The sequence below is a fragment of the Meles meles genome, chromosome 21 (genome assembly GCF_922984935.1).
Source record: "Meles meles chromosome 21, mMelMel3.1 paternal haplotype, whole genome shotgun sequence".
NCBI lineage: Eukaryota > Metazoa > Chordata > Mammalia > Carnivora > Mustelidae > Meles > Meles meles.
Genome location: NC_060086.1, coordinates 36,458,348 through 36,478,544, shown reverse-complemented (window position 1 = coordinate 36,478,544; position 20,197 = coordinate 36,458,348).

Genomic DNA, 20,197 nt, shown 5'->3' with positions numbered 1-20,197 from the left:
TCAATCTTATTGATTCTTTCGAAAAGCCAGCTTCTAGTTTCGTCGATGCATTCTACTGTATCTCTAGTTTCTATCTCATTGATCTCTGCTCTAATCTTGATTATTTCCCTTCTTGTGTGTGGAGTTGGCTTAATTTGTTGTTGATTTTCCAGTTCCTTAAGTGTAAAGAGAGCTGGTGTATTCTGGATTTTTCAGGGTTTGAGTGAGGCTTGGATGACTATGTATTTCCATCTAAGGGCCACCTTTGCAGAATCCCCAAGGTTTTGGACCGATGTGTCTTCATTCTCATTGGTTTCCATGAACTGTTTAAGTTCTTTGATTTCATGGGTTTGAATTCCTTTTAAACTTTTTCTTGTGGTTGAGTTCCAGTTTCAAAGCATTGTGGTCTGAGAATAATACATAGGGAATAATTTCAATCTTTTGGTATTGGTTGAGCCCTAATTTGTGACCCAGTATGTGGTCTGTTTTGGAGAAAGTTCCATGTGCGCTCAAGAAGAATGAGTATTCTGTTGTTTTAGGACGGAATGCTTTGCATACATCTATGAGGTCCATCTGGTCTAATGTGTCATTCAGTGCTCTTGTTTCTTTATTGATTTTCTGCTTGGATGATCTATTACTGAGAGTGGTGTGTTAAGATCCCGTACTATTAATGTATTCATATCAATATGACTCTTTATCTTGATTAACAGTTGTCTTGTATAGTTGGCTGCTCCCGTATTGGGGCATAAATATTTACAATTGTTAGATCTTCTTGGTGGAGAGACCCTTTAAGAATGATGTAGTGTCCTTCTTTACCTCTGACTACACTCTTTGTTTTAAAATCTAATTTATCTGATTTGAGACTCTCTACCCCAGCTTTCTTTCGAGGCCTATTGACATGAAAGATGCTTCTTCATTCCTTCACTTTCAGTCTGGATGTATCTTTGGTTTCCAAATGGGTCTTTTGTAGATAGCATATGTATGGGTCCTATCATTCTATCCATTCTGCAACCCTGTGCCTCTTTTTTTTTTTTTTTTTTTAGATTTTGTTTATTTGACAGACAGAGATCACGAGTAGGTGGAGAGGCAGGCAGAGAGAGAGGAGGAAGCAGGTTCCCTGCTGAGCAGAGATCGTGATGTGGGGCTCGATCCCAGGACCCTGGGACCATGACCTGAGCCAAAGCCAGAGGCTTTAACCCACTGAGCCACCCAGGAGCCCCACCGTGTGCCGTTTTATGGGAGTGTTTAGGCTGTTCACATTGAGAGTGATTATTGAAAGATACGTTTTTATTGACATCATGTTGCCTGTGAAGTCCTTGTTTCTATAGATTGTCTCTGTAAATTTGTTCTGTGTCACTCTTGGGTTCTTCTTTTATCGAGGCCCCACCCCCTTAATATTTCTTGTACTGCCAGCTTGGTGGTCACATACTCTTTCAAACCTTGCCAGTCTTGGAAGCTCTTTATCTCTCCATCCATTTTGAATGTCAGCCTTGCTGGGTAAAGTATTCATGGCTGCATGTTCTTCTCATCTAGTGCCCTGAATATGTCTTGCCAGACCTTTCTGGCTTGCCAGGTCTCTGTGGACAGGTCTCACGTTATTCTGATGGACCTTCCTCTGCACGTAAGGAATCTCTTCCCCCTAGCTGCCCTCAGAAGCTCTTGTCCAAAATTAGGATTCATCAGTCTCACAATCAAGTGCCTCAAGGTCTTTTTAGATTCATAGGTCCTTGGGGGAGGGGGTGTTCTTTCTGCCTCTAGGACACAAATGCTGTTTCCATTCCCCAGATTGGGAAAATTTGTATCCAGAATTTGTTCAACTATATCTTCTAGTCTTCTCTCTTTCTCCAGCCCCTCAGGAATCCCAGTACTTCTGATGTTGGAACATTTCATGGCATCACTTATTTCCCTAATTTTGTTTTCATGGCTTCTAAGTTGTTTCTTCCATGCCTCCTCCTCATCCTTTTTCTCTATCAGTTTGTCCTCTAGATCACTAATTCTATCTTCTGCCTCAGTTACCCTAGCTGCTAGAGTATTTAGATCAGATTGGATCTCTGTGATAGCATTTTTAACTGCTTCCCGGACAGCTTTCACTTCTGTCCTTAGAGAGTCTATGTTGTCATAGAACATAGGTTGGTTTCTCCAACCTAGCCATTGCCTGGATAATTGTTACCCTGAATCCTCTTTCTGACGTACTGTTTATATCCGTATCCAGTAGTTCTGATGGAGAGGGCACAGTTTCTGAATTTTTCCTCTGTTGGATGTTCTTCCTCTTAGTCATTTTGGTGAGAGGTGGTTGAGGGGATGTACAGCTGAATATATCAACCACGATCCAGGCAAGGTGCACCCTGGAATGCTTCTGAGCAATCAGAAGTCACCCCCCAAAAGAAAAAAAGAGTGATAGGAAAAAGAGAAGACCCAGCCAGAATGAACCCCAAAAGTAAGATTTATATGGCACACAAACAAAACCGGACCAAAAGACCGACAAAAGTAAGTGACAAGAAAAAAAAGACCCAGCTAGAATGAATGCCAAGAATAAGATTTATATAATACCAGAACAAAACAAATACACAGAAACACTGAAGGAAGAAAAAGATGGGAGGGTGGTTATAAATCCTCGATGGGGGCAAGGAAGGTCATTTTGATTCTTCCTGGGTGTATCTTGATATGTTTGTTAAAGGACTCAACTTTCCAGAGATAAATGGAGATTAAAACTGGTTTATATGTAGGGCTAGTATTGATTAGGGAAAGAGGATTACCTTGAAGCTTGTATCTATATGTATGTTAAAAAAAATAGGAAAAGAAAAACAGGTGTGTATGTATGAAAAAGGATCAAGTTAAAAGGTTATATGGAATATGTTGTATTAAACCTCTAGTTGTAATGTACGTAGTTTAAAAAAATTAAAAAGAACAAGAATAGTGAGAACGAATTAAGAACAAAAGTTATATGTATGAAATATACAGTTTTTAGAGTGATAGTGGGAGCTTAATATATTGTTTTCCTCTCATGTTGGGGTTTTAGAGTTTTATGGGGACCCTATGGTGGTTGTCCTCCTGTTCCTTCGCTGACTTTCTGGGGGAGGGGCCTGGCACTTGGTTTGTCTGTCAGGGTTGCTTGGACTGAGTCCTCCTTCTTCCTATCAAGGGGCTGGGCTCTGTGGAAACCAGTGTTTCAGGCTTTGTTCTCTGGAGATTTTGTTCTTTGGCAGCTTTGTGAGACTTTTCGGAGGTTTAGAGGAAAGCAAACTGCACCCAGGCCTCCATCTCCGGGAGAAGCCTCAGTCCACTCCCCTCTGGGTGGTCCAGAACACACAGACTCCCTCTCTGCAAACTCCGCTGAGCCGGGCAACCTCCCACAAGCAGTGCACGTCCCCAGCCACCATCTCCAGGGTCGCCCGAAGTGCCTGCTTGTCCCTGCACCCCCGTGCTACTAAAACCGCGAGTGACATTGGTCCAGGGAGCCCGCTTCCACTGGCCGCCTTTGCTGGGACTGCTGTCTGGGTGGTTCCTTCAAGTCCAGTCTGGGAGTGTCCAGACCCTCGGCCGGTCCTAGAGACCACCGGCCAGCACCCGCACGGAGCTCTCCCAGGCACGGGTCAGGAGTGCAGTTCAGACCATAGTAGAACAGTGTGTGTAGAGTGCAAGAGACTAGCACCCACACCTGTCTTCCACACGCGCACGGGAGTGCACCCAGACGAGCCGTGGTGCAAGCCGTGCAACGCTGGGGACTCAGGGACCAGGAACTAGAGGCTCTGGCGCACTCTGTCTGGCAAAGGTGGTCACCGACGGTGACTGTCCTGGGTCGTGGGCTTAGGCCTGTGCCCGTGACTGCCCAATGCCACCCGTTTCCCCTTAAGATCTTTTGCTCTCTTTGAGTGCTTTTAACGAGACTCCAAGTTAATGCTGCTCCCCAATCACAGGGCATTTTCGTATTGGGGTATTACTTTGCAACGGGTCGCTTTTGGTGGCTCCCTCCCCCTTCTGTTCATTCTCCAATATCAGTCCCAGCGTTCCCACTCTGCGTTACCTCTCCGCTGGTGTCTTCTGCCTCCGCAGAGATCCAGAAGTGTATAATCTAACATCTCAGCCTGATTTCATGGGTGTTCAGAATGTTCTGGTAGGTAATTAGCTCACTTTAGGGGGCCGGTTGAAACATGCTCTCCTACTCCTCTACCATCTTGCCTCTCCTCAAAACAATATATTTTTATTAACATATGTATTATTTGCTTCAGGGGCACAGGTCTGTGATTCATCAGTCTTACACAATTCACAGCGCTCACCATAGCACATGCCCTCCCCAGTGTCCATCACCAGCCACCCATCCTTCCCACCCCCCTCCCACCAGAATTTTATCCATTCCAACTGGTGTGAGATGGTATCTCAGTACTGTTTTGATTTGTATTTCCCTGATGCCCAAGGATGTTGATCATTTTTTCATGGTGTCTGTTGGCCATTTGGATGTCTTCTTGGCAGAAATGTCTGTTCATGTCTTCTGCCCATTTCTTGATAAGATTATTTGTTCTTTGGGTGTTGAGTTTGGTAAGTTCTTTATAGATGTTTGATACTAGCCCTTTATCTGATATTTTGTTTGCAAGTATCTTCTCCCATTCTGTTGGTTGTCTTTTGGTTTTGTTGACTGTTTCCTTTGCTGTGCAAATCTTGATCTTGATGAAGTCCCAAGAGTTCATTTTTGCCCTTGCTTCCCTTGCCTCTGGCGATGTTTCTAGGAAGAAGTTGCTGCGGCTGAGGTCGAAGAGGTTGCTGCCTGTGTTCTTCTCCAGGATTTTGATGGATTTCTGTCTCACATTGAGGTCTTTCATCCATTTGGAGTCTATTTTTGTGTGTGGTGTAAGGGAATGGTCCAGTTTCATTCTTCTGCATGTGGCTGTACAGTTTTCCCAACACCGTTTGTTGAAGAGACTGTCTTTTGTCCATTGGACATTATTTCCTGCTTTGTCAAAGATTAGTTGACCATAGAGTTGAGCGTCCATTTCTGGGCTCTCTGTTCTGTTCCATGGATCTGTGTGTCTGTTTTTGTCCCAGTACCATACTGTCTTGAGGATTACAGCTTTGAAATAGAACTTAAGTTTGGGGGTGCCTGGGTGACTCAGTGGGTTAAGCCTCTGCCTTCGGCTCAGGTCATGATCCCAGGGTCCTGGGATCAAGCCCCACATCTGGCTCTCTGCTCAGCAGGGAGTCTGCTTCCCCCCGCCCCCCCCACCTGCTTGTGATCTCTGTCAAATAAATAAATAAAATCTTAAAAAATAAAGAACTTGAAGTCTGGAATTGTGATGCTGCCAACTCTGGTTTTCTTCTTCAATATCCCTCTGACTATTCAACTTTTCTTGTTCCCTATACATTTTAGGATTATTTGTTCCTTTTCTTTGAAAAAATTGATGGTATTTTGATAGGGATTGTATCAAATGTGTAGATTACTCTAGGTAGCATAGACATTTTCACAATATTCTTCCAATCCATGAGCATGGAACATTTTTCCATTTCTTTGTGTTTTCCTCAATTTCTTTCATGAGTATTCTCTAGTTTTCTGAGTAGATATTCTTTACTCTCTGGTTAGATTTATTCCTGTGTCTTACACTTTAGGGTGCAATTGTAAATGGGATCAACTCCTTCTTTCTCTTTTTTCTGTCTTGTTGTTGGTGTATAGAAATGCAACTGATTTCTGTGCATTGATTTTATATCCTGACACTTTACTGAATTCCTGTATGAGTTCTAGCAGTTTTGGAGTGGAGTCTTTTGGATTTTCCACACAAAGTATATCATCTTAAAAGAGGGAGTTTGACTTCTTTGCCAATTCAGAGGCCTTTTATCTCTTTTTGTTGTCTGATTGCTGTGACTAAGACTTCTAGTACTATGTCGAATAGCAGTGGTGATAGTGAACATCCCTGCCATGTTCCTGACCTTAGGGGCAAAGTTCTCAGTTTTTCCCTATTGAAAAAGATACTTGCTGAGGGCTTTTCATAGATGGCTTTGATGATACTGAGGTATGTACCCTCGGTTCCTACATTGAGAAGAGTTTTGACCAAGAAAGGATGCTGTACTTTGTCAAATGCTTTTTCAGCATCTATTGATAGTATCATATAGCTCTTGTTCTGTCTTTTATTAACGTATTGTATAACATTGACTGATTTGTGGATGTCGAACCAGCCTTGCAGCCCAGGAATAAATCCCACGTGGTTGTGGTGAATGATCCTTTTATTGTACTGTTGGATCGTATTAACGAGAATTTTGGTGAGAATTTTTGCATCTGTGTTCATCAAGGATATTGGTTTGTAATTCTCCTTTTTGATGGGGTCTTTTTCTGGTTTGGGGTTCAAGGTAATGCTGGCCTCAGAAAATGAGTTTGGAAGTTTTCCTTCTATTTCTATTTTTTGGAGCTGTTTCAGAAGAATAGGTATTAAATTCTTCCCTGAATATTTGGTAGAATTCCCCTGGGAAGCCATCTGGCCCTGGGCTCTTGTTTTTTGGGACATTTTTGATGACTGCTTCAATCTCCTTACTGGTTTTGTTTTGTTCAGGTTTTCTCTTTCTTCCTGGTTCGGTTTTGGTAGTCTGTACATCTCTCGGAATGCATCCATTTCTAGTAGTTTGTCTAATTGTCTTCTAGTTGTCTAATTTGCTCATGTATAGTTGCTTATAATATGTTCTTATAATTGTTTATATTTCTTTGGTATTGGTTGTGATGTCTCCTCCTTCATTCATGATTTTATAATTTGGGTCCTTTCTCTTTTCTTTTTGATAAGTCTGGCCAGGGGTTTATCAATCTCATTAATTCTTTCAAATAACCAGCTCCTATTTCATTGATAAGTTCTACTGTGCTTTTGGTTTCTTTTTCATTGATATCTGCCCTGATCTTTATTTCTCTTCTCCTGCTGGGTGTAAGCTTTATTTGCTCTTCTTTCTCCAGCCCCTTTAGTTGTAGGGTTAGGTTGTGTATTTGAGACTTGTCTTGTTTCTTGAGCAAGGCTTGTATTGCTATATACTTTCCTCTCAGGACTGCCTTTGCTGTGTCCTAAAGGTTTTAAACAGTTGTGTTTTCATTTTTATTTGTTTCCATGAATTTTTAAAATTCTTCTTTAATTTCTTGGTTGACCCATTCATTCTTTAGTAGGATGTCCTTATGCCTCCATGCATTTTGAGTTCTTTCCAACTTTCCTCTTGTGGTTGAGTTCTAGCTTCAGAGCATTGTGGTCTGAAAATATGGATGGAATGATCCCAATCTTTTGGTACCAGTGGAGACCTGATGTGTAACCCAGGATGTGATCTATTCTGGAGAATGTTCCACATGCACTAGAGTAGAGTGTGTATTCTGTTGTGTTAGGATGGAATGTTCTGAATATATCTATGATGTCCTTTTGGTCCAGTGTGTCATTTAAAGCCTTTATTTCCTTGTCGATGTTTAACATAGATGATCTGTCCGTTTCAGCGAGGAGGGTGTTATAATCTGCTATTATTTATTATTGTGTGTGTGTTTCTTTGATTTTTGTTATTTATTGGTTTGTAGAATTGGATGCTCCCATGTTAGGGGCATAGATATTTAAAATTGTTAGATCTTCTTGTTGGACAGATGCTTTAAGTCTGATATAGTGTCCTTCCTCATTTCTTATTATAGTCTTTGGCTTAAAATCTAATTTTCTGGTAAAAGGATTACCACCCTAGCTTTCTTCTGATGTCCCTTAGCATAGTAAATTGTTTTTCACCCCCTTACTTTAAATCTGGATGTATCTTTGGGTCTAAAATGAGTCTGTTGTACACAGCATATCAATGGGTCTTGGCTTTTTATCCAATATGATACCCTGTGTCTTTTAATTGGGGCATTTAGCCCATTTACATTCAGCGTAACTATTGGAAGATACAAATTTAGTGCCATTGTATTGCCTGTAAGGTGACTGTTACTGTATATTGTTTCTGTTCCTTTCTGGTCTATGTCACTTTTGGGCTCTCTCTTTCCTTAGAAAACCCCTTTCAGTATTTCCTGTAGGGCTGGTTTGGTGTTTGCAAATTCTTTTAGTTTTTGTTTGTCCTGGAAGTTTTTTTTATCTCTCCTTCTATTTTCAATGACAGCCTAGCTGGATATAGTATTCTTGCCTGCATAGTTTTCTCATTTAGTGCTCTGAATATATCATGCCAGCCCTTTCTGGCCTGCCAGGTCTCTGTGGATAGGTCTGTTGACAATGTAATATTTCTACTGTTGTAGGTTACATACCTCTTGTCTGAGCTGCTTTCAGGATTTTTGCTTTGTCTCTGAAACTGGTTTTACTATTAGACAATGGGGTGTTGACCTTTATCTTGATTTTGAAGGGGGTTCTCTGTGCCTCCTGAATTTTGATGCCTGTTTCCTTCCTCAAATTAGAGAAAGTCTCCACTCTAATTTGCTCCAATATACCTTCTGCCCCTCCCCCCCCAAAGGATCCCAAGTATTCTAATATTTATTCTTTTTCTTCTTCTGGGATCCCAAGTATTCTAATATTGTTTTGTCCTATGGTATCAATTATCTCTTGAATTCTTCCCTTGTGATCTAGTAGTTTTTTATCTCTTTTTCTCAGCTTCTTTATTCTCTGTCATTTGGTCTTCTGTATTACTAATTCTCTCTTCTGCCTCATTTATGCTAGCAGTAAGAGCCTCCGTTTTTTACTGCACCTCATGAATAGCTATTTTTACCTCAAAATGGTTAGATTTTTGTTGTTTTATTTCTCTAGAAGGGGATTCTCTAGTATCTTCTATGCTTTTTTTCAAGCCCATCTAGTATCTTTGTAATTGTCATTCTGAACTCTACTTCTGACATCGTACTAATGTTTATATTGATTAGGTCCCTGGCAGTATGTACTGCCTATTTTCCTTTTTTTTTTTTTTTTTGTGAGTTTTTCTGCTTTGTCGCTTTGTCCAGAGAAGCATATATGACTGAGAGAACAAAATGCTAAAGGGTAAAAGACCCCAGAAAAAGATACACTAACAAAAATCAGAAGAGACCCAAAACTGGGGGGGAAAGAAAGGAAAGGGGAAAAAAAAAAAAAGAATATGATCAGGTTGGTGAATAGAACAGAGCCACACTCTAGATTTTGGGTGTATTTTGGTCTGTTAGAAGAAACCATCTCCCAACATTTTAAAGAAAGAAAAACTTGCATATATAAAAGGTAAGGGTAAATACGATGAGATGGAATATGACTCTAAAATGAAAATTAGAGATTTTTAGAAAGGAACTGATAAGTTGGCTGAAAAAAACGGAAGAAAAGTTTTTTTTAAAATGGAGAGAATGTGATCAGGCGGGGGACTAGAACAAAGGCATACACTAGATTTAGGGTATATTTTGGTCTGTTAGAAAAAACTGTAACCCAAAATTTTAAAGAAAGAAAAGCTTACATATATACAAAAATTAAAGTTAAATACAATGAAGGGATAGAATATGACTATAAAAATGGGAATTAAAAAAGATTTTTAAAAAGGTATTGATAAGATGTCGGTTACAATAGGAATGAAGAAAATTTTTTAAAAAAATAGAAAAAAATAATATTTTAAAAATTTAACTTTGCAAGACTAAAGAATCATGGGGAAAAAGCCATGATTTCTATGTGTTGCTTTCCCCTACCTCTGGAGTTGCACAGTTCTCAGATTGTGAACTTGGTCTTGGCTGGATGTTCTTGCTGATCTTCTGGGGGAGGGGCCTGTTGAAGTGATTCTCAAAAGTCTTTGCCTGAGGTGGACTTGAACCTCCTTTGCCAAGGGCCAGGCTAAGTAATCTGCTCAGGTTTGCTCTGGGAAAGTTTTATTCCCTTAAATCTTTCCTTAGAGCTCTGGAGGACGGGCATAAAAATGGTGGCCTCCCAGTCTCTCGCTCAGAGGAGCCGAGAGCTCAGGGCCCCACTCTTCAGTGTGCCCTCAGAGAAAAGCTGTCAGTCCCTCCTGTCTCCCTGGTCTCTGGCCACACTCCGAGCTCACCTGGCCTGTGACCGAGCATTTCTGTCTCTGGCACATGGCTCCATTTGGAGTCTCCAAACTCAGCAGATTCCTGCAGCGCGCTCCTGCCCCACTCCTTTCTGTGGAGAATGGGGTGTCCCCCCGGACCTGCCACTTGTGGGGTCCCTGCTCAAAGAGTTTTGGCCCACGTGTGCTGTGAACCATGGCTTATGGCACCCCCAAACTGAGAGCCCCCATCTCAGCTCCGTCTTTGGAGCCGGCTTCCCCCCTCTGATACCTGGGAGCTCTGCTGCAGTCAGGCACCCCCGGTCATTCCGTGAGTCCAAGGGTCCTCAGACCACACTGTCCCAGTGAGGATTCCATCCCCTGCTTAGCCACTGGAGCAACATCCCTCTGCAGAGCAGACTCAAAGTTCTAATTTTGTGCTTGGCTGCTCTATCCCTTGCCGGAAGCCGGCTGATGGAGGCTTCCTCCCCCCGTATCTATCTTCCCATATATCGCCTCTGAATCACTTCTCTGCATGTCCTACGTTCCAGAAAGTGGTTGCTTTTCTGTTTGTAGAGTTGTTGCTATTCTTTTCTTCTATGTTCTTTGAAATTGTAGGTGTTCAGAATGGTTTGATAACTGTCCAGCTGAATTCCTGGAACTGGATGAAATTTAGGTCTTCTACTCTTCTTCCATCTTGCTCCTTCCCTAGTCGGATTTTTCTGCCTTTTTGAGTTTGGCTTGGATGGCTATGTATTTCCCCCTCAGGACCACCTTTGCAGTATCCCTAGGGTTTTGCATCAATGTATTTTCATTATCAGTTTCCTGGGTTGTTTTAAGTCCTTTAATTTCCTGGTTGACCCAGTCCTCCTTTAGCAGGATGCGCTTTAACTTCCAGGAGGTTGAATTCTTTGCAAATCTTTTCTTGTGACTGAGTTCCAGTTTCAAAGCATTGTGGTCTGTTAATATGCAGGGAATAATCTCAGACTTTTGGTACTGGTTGAGACCTGATTTGTGACCTATTCTGAATGACCATCAGAATGATGGTCTATTTTGGAGAGAGTTCCATGTGCGCTCAAGAAGAGCAAGTATTCTGGTTTTTTTTTTTTTTAAGATTTTATTTATTTATTTGACAGAGATCACAAGTAGGCAGAGAGGCAGGCAGAGAGAGAGAGGAGGAAGCAGGCTCCCTGCTGAGCAGAGAGCCCGATGCAGGGCTCGATCCCAGGACCCTGGGATCATGACCTGAGCCAAAGGCAGAGGCTTTAACCCACTGAGCCACCCAGGTGCCCCAAGTATTCTGTTGTTTTAAGGTGGAATGTTCTGTCTAGATCTGCAGAGTCCATCTGGTCTAATGTGTCGTTCAGAGCTCTTGTTTCTTTGCTGCTCTTAAGCTTATACAATCTGTCCATTGCTGAGAGTGTTGAGGTCTCCTCCTATTAATATATTATTATCAATGTGTTTCTTTATTTTGGTAATTGGCCTATATAATTGGATGCTTCTGTGTCAGGGGCATAGATACCTACAATTATTAGATCTTGCTGGATGGACCCTTTAAGTATGATAAAGTGTCCCTTATTATGGTCTTTGGCTTAAAATCTAATTTGTCTGGTATGAGGATTGCTACCCCAGCTTTCTTGTAAAGTCCATTAGTATGGTAGATGGTTCTCCATCCCCTCACTTTCAATCTGGTGGTGTCTTTAGCTTCAAAATGAGTCTCTTATGGAGAGCATATGGATAGGTCCTGTTCTTTTATCCAATCTGCAGCCCTGTTTCTTTTGATTGGATCATTTAGCCCACGTATGTTTAAATTGATTATTGAAAGCTAAGAATTTAGTGCTATTGTATTGCTGGTAAAGTCCCTATTTCTATAGATTTTCTGTTTCTTTCTGGTCTGTGTAACTCTTAGGGTCTCTCTTCATTTACAGACTCCCCCTTAATATTTCCTGCAGGGCTGGCTTGGTGGCCGCCTCTTCTTTCAGTTTCTGCCAGTCCTAAAAGCTGTTTATCTCCCCATCCGTTCTGAATGACAGCCTTGCTGGATAAAGTATTCTTGGCTGCTTGTTCTTTTCACTTAGTATCCTGAATGTATCTTACCAGCCCTTTCTAAATCGCCAGATTTCTGTGGACAGGTCTGATGTTATTCTGATGGTCCTCCCTCTGTATGGAAGGAACCTCCTCTCCCTGGCTATTCCCAGGATTGTTTCCTTGACCATAAAATTTGCAAGCTTCACAATTATATGTCAGGGTGTTGATCTGCTTTTATTGATTTTTGGGAGGGCTCCTCTGTGCCTCTTGGAACCAAATGCCAGTTTCCTTCTCCACATTAGGGAAATTCTCAGCTATGATTTTCTCATATAAACCTAGCCCTCTCTCTCTCTCCACCTCCTTGGCAACCCCAATAATTTTGACACTGAAACATTTCATGGCATCATTAATATCTGCCATCATTTTCTCACGTGTTACTAGCCTCTCTCTGCTTTCCTCCACTTCCTACTTTTCCATCATCTTGTCTTCTAGATCACTAATTCTTGCCTCTGCCTCATTTACCCTGGCTGTTAGAGTATCCAGCTTAGACTGCATCCCATTCATAGCATTTTTTAAAAAAGATTTTGTTTATTTGACAGAGATCTCAAGCAGGTAGAGAGGCAGGCAGAGGGGGGGAGAGAGAGGAGGAAGCAGGCTCCCTGCCGAGCAGAGAGCCCAATGTGGGACTCGATCCCAGGACCCCAAGATCATGACCCAAGCCGAAGGCAGAGGTCCAACCCACTGAGCCACCCAGACGCCTAATCATTCATTGCATTTTAAAGTTCAGTCTGATTGATATCATTTCTGCCTTTAGAGATACTATACTGTCTCTAGTGCTTCTTAAAGCTTAGCTATTGATTTCCTGAATGCTATCCTGAATTCTGATATTTTGCTTATATCCATATGTTAGTTTTGTGGCAGATGATGTTGCCTCTGTTTCTTTTCTTTTTTGAGAGTTCCTCCCCCTAGTCTGTCAAGTGAGGGTTGAGTGAATGAGTGGAGTCCAAAATACCAACAACGACCCAAGCAAGATGTACCCTAGGAAAATCCCGAGTGCTTGGAAGCCACCACCAAAGAAAAAAGCCAAAATGAAACACAAGAGTATAATTTTTAAAATTAAAAAATCTTTAAAAATTAAAAAGGGGGGTGAGGCGAAGGGGGTCTGTAATCTCTTAGTGTGGTCAAAGCAGGGTGTTTCAGTTGTTCCTGGGTGTTATTTTGGTCTGTTTGTTGGAGGACATTACTTCCCATAATTATAAGGAAAGTAAAACTTGTGTGTATGTATATATATGCAGTAAAATTGAACAGGGATAAAAAGACTATAATAAAGCGTATGTCTATAAAAGATACGGAAAAGTACACGTTAAAAAGCTACCATGAAATATAAACTGATAAACATCTAGTTAAAATGAGAAAAAGGTAAAACAAACAAACAAAAAAAAAACAGAAGAAGCATAAGAGAAAGAATAAAAAGAAAAAGAGAGAGTTGTGTCAGAAAAATACACAAGCCGTGAAGCAATGCCTGGAGTTCAATATACTCTTTTCCCTTGGAGGTGGGACTTCACGGTCTTATGGAAACCCTAGGGTTGTTGTCCTCTTGTTCTTCCAGCCTGTCTCCGGGGGAAGGACCTGCCGCACCGTTTCTCAGGCAGCCCTGCTCAAGCTGAGTTGTCCTGCCCCCCCGTCAGGTGGGGGCCTGCGCTCCATGGAAACTGGTCTTTTTATTGCTGTTGTTGTGTTAATTACCATACAGTACATGATTGATTTTTGGTGTAGTGTTCAATGATTCATTAGTTGTGTATAACACCCAGTGCTGCTTACAACACATGTCCTCCTCAATACCCATCTCCAGACTACCCCATCCTCCCACCCCCTCCCCTCTGAAGCCCTCCGTTTGTTTCCCAGACTCCATAGTTTCTAGTGATTCTTTTTCCTCCTCTGATTTCTCCCCCCTTCAGTTTCCCCTTCCTTCTCCAGTGTTTTCCGTGCCATTCCTTATGTTACACGTGTGAGTGAACCCATATGGTAATTGTCTTTCTCTGCTTGGCTTACTTCATTTTAGCATAATCTCCAGTTCCATCCATGTCAGTGCAACTGGTGGGTATGCATATTTTGTGATGGCTGAGTAATATTCCACTGTCTATAGGGACCGCATCTTCTTTCTGAATTCGTCTGTGGAAGGGTGTTTTGTCTCCTTCCACAGGTTGGCTGTTGTGGACATGGCTGCTGTGAACACTGGTTTGCACGTTCCCCTTCTTTTTGCTACATCTGTATCTTTGGGGTAAATACTGAGCAGTGCATTTGCTGGGTCATAGGGTAGCTCTGGTGGTCTTTTTTTTTTTTATAAATCATGATAATTTTATTGTATATAGTAATTTATACATTTACAATGTTTCATACCTTTTTTCTATATTGTTGCATATACACACACATACACACATGTACATACACACACACACACACACACACACACAAATGAAAACCAAAACCAACCAAACAAAAAAAACACTACAAATGAGAGCTTTGAGCCTGAGAAAGAATAAATGATTTTTTAAACTGAGAGTACAAAAGGACTGAGGTGGAACCTGAACCCACCGTGACAGATTCTGGGTTCGGTTCTCCTCTGGTTATACTGTAGGGCCTCCCTGTTATCACTGCTGATGACATCATCAGAGAGAGAGTTGACTTACCCATTCCGCAAATATTTATTTAGTGCACACGATGAAAAAGGCACTGGACAAGATACCAGATTACGGCAGTGAATGAAGGCAACGAAAATCCTTGCCCTTACGTGGCTCGCATTCTACAGTGGAGAGAGAAGAATGCAAAGAGGGTATGAGCCATGTGTAAGTTGCGAGGGTAGCTCTGTTTTTAACTTTTTAGGAAACCTCCATACTGTTTTCCAACGTGACGATACCAGCTTGTGTTCCCACAAACAATGTAAGAGGGTTCCCCTTTCTCCACATCCTCACCGACATCTGTGATCTCCTCCCTTGTTAGTGTTTGTTGTTCTGTCTGGTATAAGGTGGCATCTCAGCGTGGTTTTGATTTGAATTTCTCCGATGGCTAATGATGTTGAACCGTTTTTTTGTGTGTCTGTTAGCCATTTGTATGTTTTCTTTGGGGAAGATATTCATGTCTTCTGCCCATTTTTTTACTTGATTATTTGTTTTTGAGATCTTGAGGTTGAGAAGTTCATTATAGATCTTGGACACCAGCCCTTTATCTGTAGTGTCATTTGCAAATATCTTCTCCAATTCCCTGGGTTGCCTCTTTGTTGACTGTTTCCTTTGCTGTGCAGAAGCTTTTTTATCTTAATGAAGTCCCCAAAAGTTCATTTTCTCTTCTGTTTCCCTTGTCATTGGAGAGGTGTCTTGAAAGAAGTTGCTGTGGCCGATGTCGAAGAGGTTACTGGCTATGTTCTCTAGGATTCTGATGGATTCCTGTCTCATTTTGAGGTCTTTCATTCATTTTGAGTTTATCTTTGTGGTGTAAGGAAATGGTCCAGCTTCATTCTTCTGCATGTGGCTGTCCAATTTTCCCAACACCATTTGTTGAAGAGACTTTTTTTCCGTTGGATACTTTTTCCTGATACGTTGAAGACTAGTTGACCGTAGAGTTGAGGGTCCATTTCTGGACTCCCTTTTCTGTTCCACTGGTCTATGTGTCTGTTTTTGTGTCAGTACCGTACTGTCTTGATGATCACAGCTTTGTTATATAGCATGAAATCAGGCAACGTGATGCCTGGAGCTTTGTTTTTCTTTTTCAACATTTCCTTAGCAATTCAGGTCTTTTCTGGTTCCATTCAAATTTTAGGATTGTTTGTTCCAGTTCTGTGAAAAATGCCAATGGTATTTTAATAGGGATGGTGTTGAAAGTGTAGATTGCTCTGGGCAGCATAGACATTTTAACAATGTTTATTCTTCTGATCCATGAGCGTGGAATGGTCTTTCATCTTTTTGTGTCTTCTTCAATTTCTTTCATGAGTGTTCTGTAGTTCCTCAAGTACAGATCCTTTACCTCTTTGGTTAGGTTTATTCCTAGGTATCTTACGGGTTTGGTGTTACTGCAAATGGAATCGATTCCCTAATTTCTCTTGCTATAATTACATGGTTAGTGTATAGAAAAACAGCTGATTTCTATGCATTGATTTTGTATCCTGCCACACGGCTGAATTGCTGTATGAGTTCTAGTAGTTTGGGCAGAGTGACCCCACCCACTGCTGGAGTGGGGTTGGTTTGTGGTCTGGGTTCCCTGGAAACTGGTCTTTGGAGCTCTTGTTCTCTGGGGCTTTCCACGCCTCTTCGCTGGGTCAGAGCAAAAATGGCCTCCCCCAGGACGTTGTCTTCACTAAACCCTCCAGGACACACCGTCTTTGTTTCTCCATCTGCCCTGGAAAACCACCCTCCCGAGGTGCATACCCACAGTGACTCTCTCGGAAGTCATCCTGGGGACCTGGGCATGGCCTTGCCCTTTGTGCCTCTTAAATCCACAAGAGGCCCCAACCCTGGATCCTGACTGTGTGCGGGGCTCTGGAGCCCCTGCCCGGCCCCTACGGCTCTGCGAGTTATTGCCCAGTCCCCAGTGCAGGCTCTGGATTTGTCCAGGCTGCCGAAGAGAAGAGCGATTGTCAACAGGTCTGGCTCACAGTTTCCAGCCGTCCAAGCTGAGAGACCCCTCCTGGGCTCGCTGACCGTAACCCGCTTGCCAGCAGCCCTGCTTGGGCCCTCCGCTTGTCCAGGAAGCCCCTTTGGCTGGGAGGCTTCTCGTACCTTGAGACTACGGTGCCCTCTAGAATTCTGCCTTTTCATTTCCAGAGCCCCTTGCAGAGAGGGATGTCGCTCCCTAGGGTAGATTTCTAACGGTTCAGTGATGGTGCTCTGGCGTTCTGCCCCTTTCTAGGAGCCAGCTATGGAGGCTCCCTCCCCCTTCTGTTTCTCTTCCGACATCTCCCCTCACGTTCACGACTCTGCCCTTCCTACCTCCCGACTGGTGGCATTTTTCTGCTTGTAGAGCTCCAGATCTGTATTCTTACATCTCAGGCTGATTTCGTGGGTGTTCAGAATGGTCTGGTAGATGTGCAGCTCAGTTCAGGGGACTGGTGGAAATGGGGTGTCCCATGCCTCTGTTAAGTCGCCTCCCCCTCAGGTGTTGCTTCTTGCTCTCGGGTCAGGAATCGTCCTTCAGTGGTTTGTATCCCGCGATCTCTGAGCTAGAACGACTCAGCTGGCCAGAGTGGCAATCAGGAATTGGGTAGCAGATGAGCAGAGACATGGTTTTATCATTCATCAGACACCTTGGGGCAATTGTGTCTGGGGTCAGGCGGTTTGCCCTGACCCTCTGCTTACTGCGCGGTCAGCCTGTTATTACGGCACTTTCCATACTGCCTCGTAATTGTTTGCTTGTCACCTGGACTCTTGGAGCATAAAGACCTTCGTCAAGAGGGCGCTGGGCTCCATACTGAATATCTCCCTGTGCTAAACGAATGGGAACCAGAAGGCTCTGTCCATCATCCCATAGGGTAGCCATTAAAAAAAAAAAGAAAAGGGCAACCATCTCAGGGAAAGAACCCCAGAGAAAGAGTTCCGAGTCGTTTAGTAAATAAAGACATGGTGCTCCCCGTGAGCTGCCTTTTTGAACAAGTTGAGTTTATCTGAAAAAGTCCCAGTTCTTTTTCCTAGTGTGAGAGAAATGAACAGCAGAGAGGGCAGGGAAGGCACACATGATTAAGCTTCTTCACGTCCCTGAGTGAGGGACAACGAATTGAGAGAGATGTACCTGGCCTCCAGCACATACCATGTACCCAGGCATCAGGCTGGTACAGTGAACAGGGGGTTGGTTCTGGGGTCAGGATGTCTTGGGTTCAAGTCCTGGTTCTACAACTCCTTAGTTCTGTGACCCCCGGAGAAGTTACTAAGCGGCTTAGTTTTCTCATCAAAGAGGGAAAAATATGCCTATTTCACTGCATCATTGTGAAGAAGAGTAACAGGTAAATAGTGAATGAGAAAAAAAAAGTGATTAAACCAGGCAGTACCCGGAGAGCACCTTCACGCTGTACATTATGCACCTGGGGAGGGGCTCCTGGACAAGAGGACCATTAGCTTGAGATCTGGAGGGTGAACCAGAGCCAGTGGAGAAAGCAGGAGGAGAGTGGTCTTAGCAGAGTAGATGCGGGTTGGGCGAAGGTCCAACACATAACAAAGTGGGGGTGTAATCAGAAATCGGACAGCCGCGGCACCTATAGCCCAGTGAGGACAAGGGCTGTCTGACTTGGTACCTTCAAGGTCATTCGCAGAGTCTGGGTTGCATTCCAAGGGTTGAGTAGGGATTGATTAGATCCAAGAGGAGAGCGAGGGTGAAGAGAACCCCGCCATTGCAGCGGATGAGCTGGTGGAAGTGGCCGGAGGGAGGAGGGCAGGACGGGGCCGCGTGGTGGGTGCGTGTGGGGCTGGGAGGGAACGACGTGCCGTCTGCCCTGAGTGTGGAGGAACGGAGGGGAAGGCTGCGGGGTGAGTAACTGGGCTTTGGGGATGAGCTCAGGATTTTAGTTCTTGGTCTGGAGAGTGTCAAGTCTGAGATTACTGTTGGAACTCCAAGTGGAAATGTCAGGGAGGCAGATGAAAATTGTAAGTCTGAGGCTCTCCAGGGAGGTCTAGACGAGAAATACGAGTTTGAGAGTTGTCAGCCTGCGGCTCCTATGAATGCCACGAGAGGGAGGGGGCACGTGGACAGAATACAGGCAGAAGAGGACATTGACCTTCATAGTCTGTACTGAAACACACACACCGCCATGAATGATGACCTTGGGGATGTGGCTATTTGAATTCTGCCTTCGACCCTAATTTACAACCGTCATGGCTTCAGACAAGTTAGCCCGCCTCTCGACCCTCGCTTCCCTCATCCACAGAAGAGGAGAAGGTTATATCCCAAGGCCTTCACGGGGGTTAGAAGTCGTAGGCCAGAGCCCCTGGGCACAGCATCAGGGCACCAAAAATGAGATAGGGCACGAGGCTCCTCCTGGTCCCCCTAGACCCCCTCCCTGACCTCCCTGCCTGCCTCCCCAGCCCTGCAGCGCCTTGGTTCCCACCCCACTCCCTCCTGATCTCGTTCTGAACCCCCAGCAGCGAAAGGCAGACCATTGATAACTCTCTGTGGGGTTCCTGTGATTTCAGATAAGTCTCCAATTTTCCTGCCGCCGCGTCCTATCGGGCTCATCTGAGCAATCTCCAAACTCCTCATGTGGAAAAAGCGTAGACTTGGGGGAATGAGCCACTTTCTGAGCTGCATGCTAATAAGTCGTGTTCTTAGTGTTATTATATTTGCTTTGAAATCAGCAAGAGTTCTGATGAGACGGCGTGGCTGGGGGACGGTGTTAGCCAGTGGGGTGAAGAAAATAAAAGCTGTTCTTAGCAAATCTCTCTCGATGAGACCCTGCTGCTCACTGGGTCGTGGGTGGTGTCTGAGGATGATTGGGAGACATGCTTGTGGGGAAGCCGCTGGAGACGGGTGTGTGCAGACCAGGGCATGGCCTCCGCAGGCCGCCTTTCCCCAGCAGGCCAGGGACTCGCACCAGGTGTGTCTTATGTCTGTCTGTCTGTCTATATTTTTGAAGATTTTATCTATTTGAGAGAGTGCACAAGCCAGAGGTGCAACAGAGGGAGAGGGAGAAGCAGGCTCCCTGCTGAGCACGGAGCCTGACACTTGATCCCGGGAGCCCCAGATCCTGACCTGAGCTGAAAGCAGATGCTTGGCCAACGGAGCCACCCAGGTGTCCCATCAGGCATGTCTTAAGTGTGGGTCTCGAGGCCTAGGGAAGACAGTGAAGGGCATAGGCTGGGGTCCACACAGGGTGGGTTTGAACATGGTCTTGTCCAGTTTCTGTGACCTTGGGCAGGGTAGGAATCACCCAGGGTTTCTACGTCCTCGTCTGTAACACAGGCCACAGGAGGCCCCCTGCCTCGCAGCCTTGTTGTGAGGCCGAAAGGAGACGATCATGGTAAACACTAAGGACATTAGTTGGAATGTGGTGACTGTTCCGCGAATGTCCTTTTTTATCGTCTTACTATTTATCGTCTTACTATTTAGGGGGGACAATATCCTGTTCCCTCCCATCCCATCCTCTCTTTAACCAACTCACCTGCCACGAAGCTCTGAGACATGACGGACTGATCGGGAGATCCAGAGATGATCCAAGGGATGGTGTCAGACCTGGGGTTTGAATCTGAGTCTCCTCTCATCACGGCCAGCAGCTTTTCCTCTGTACCCATAACCCATG